Source organism: Cyprinodon variegatus, unplaced genomic scaffold, assembly GCF_000732505.1.
Source record: "Cyprinodon variegatus isolate N-32 unplaced genomic scaffold, C_variegatus-1.0 Scaffold49, whole genome shotgun sequence".
NCBI lineage: Eukaryota > Metazoa > Chordata > Actinopteri > Cyprinodontiformes > Cyprinodontidae > Cyprinodon > Cyprinodon variegatus.
Genome location: NW_015150502.1, coordinates 819225 through 820818, shown reverse-complemented (window position 1 = coordinate 820818; position 1594 = coordinate 819225). Strand labels below are relative to the sequence as shown.

Sequence of the window (1594 nt, the reverse complement as noted above, 5' to 3'; positions counted from 1 at the left end):
AACATATATTTATATCTCTAAATAAAGCATTTAATAGCTCACAAATTTATTAATCAATTATTTTGCCAACAATTCATATTTATGATTTCATATTTATTTCTTAATGTATTTTTAATTATGACAGGAATGGTCATCCATACTCAATGCACATCAAGCAAAGGGCCAAAGCATTGCTTGTGACATGAGTAATGTGTGTAAATGTTTAAATGATCAAAGCACTGCACAGAACAGCGTGAATGCAGGACCTTTTGATGCTCCTTGATGTGCGTCCACCCTAGACTTTACGTGTAGAACAGCTACTCCTGATGCTCCAAGCATGTTTAGTTTGAAAACACCATCTTTTCTACTTAAGGCCCTAGTCCTACTGAATATCCTCTGCACTATTAGCATATCTTCATCGAAATTATACCTTTAAGTCCTAAGAGTATCTCAGATTTTTCTTAAAATTATGTCACATAGTGCTACTTTTAGTATTGTTTGTGAGTACGTGCTCAGATCAATAGAAAAACCCCAGCTTACATAATTAAATAATATATTAATGGAATTACTCACCAGACACGAACAGAATAGTAACAAAATATTAAAACAAAGCTTCAGTCCTGCTTGTTTTTTCTCTTCCTGCAAAAGGTGAAAGGAATTTATACCCAAAACTGTTTGAAGAGTGATGGTAAAGTTCACCTGCATTGAATTTTCATGTTTGTTTTAGGACTGGGTAAAGTACAGTAGCCGATGCAAATCACAAATAAATACAATGTTTTTCCATGAATTCAAAAGGACCTTTAAACTAAAACAACATGACATACATACACAAAGTGACCTTAGCTGCAGGACTAATCCAGAATCACCAAGGGCATCTTGGCTTCTTCTATGATTAATGCTCTCTCTGTCCAGCCTGTCAGCTTTGGTGTGAAGTAATTTCTCAGAAGATTTGTGGTTGTGGTATATTTCTGCCTTTTTTAGACATTGGATGTTTTAGTTTTAGTTTTATTCAAAGTATCCCCATTAGCTACAGCTATGCCGCAGCTATTCTTCCTGGGGTCCTGAAAAAATATATACATTAAAAACAAAACCTAGAATACAACCAATATTTGAAAGAAAAAGAAAATACACAAAGACATATACAAATACATATACAATATATACACATATTAACGTACATATGTACCCTCGTGCGGGCGTGATATGAGAAATATAAAACACATTCTACTATTACACCTGTAAACATACCTACACATATACATACATATTCACGCACATATATAAATATAAACATTTAGTTATATTATTTTGATAAATGCTGTTTTACATATAATTTGAATTTATTGACATTATTAGCAAGCAGGATATGTTTTGGCAGGTTATTCCATTCTTTCATACCTCTAAACACAACAGTATTTTTTATGGCATCTGTTCTCACTATGGGTAAAGTGAAATTACCCTTAGTTGCTAGTACTGTACTGATGATTTACTACACTGAAAGAAAGATGCTTGAACAAAACAGAAGGAAATTTGGAATTAGAAATATTTCTTATGAAAATTAACAATGAATACAACAATCTATCTTTGACCAACAACCAATTAAGATCTTTGTGCA

At 32.5% G+C, this 1594-nt stretch overlaps 1 protein-coding gene across 1 annotated transcript in view; it reads right to left on the bottom strand.

Moving 5' to 3' along the window:
- The window catches only part of LOC107082278, a 15812-nt gene extending 15238 nt beyond the window's left edge, over window positions 1-574 (bottom strand). Inside the window, exon 1 of the mRNA XM_015370878.1 lies at window positions 553-574. The gene's annotated coding sequence lies outside the window, so the exon portion shown is untranslated. The remainder of the gene's footprint in view (window positions 1-552) is intronic.
- Window positions 575-1594: the final 1020 nt, after the last annotated feature.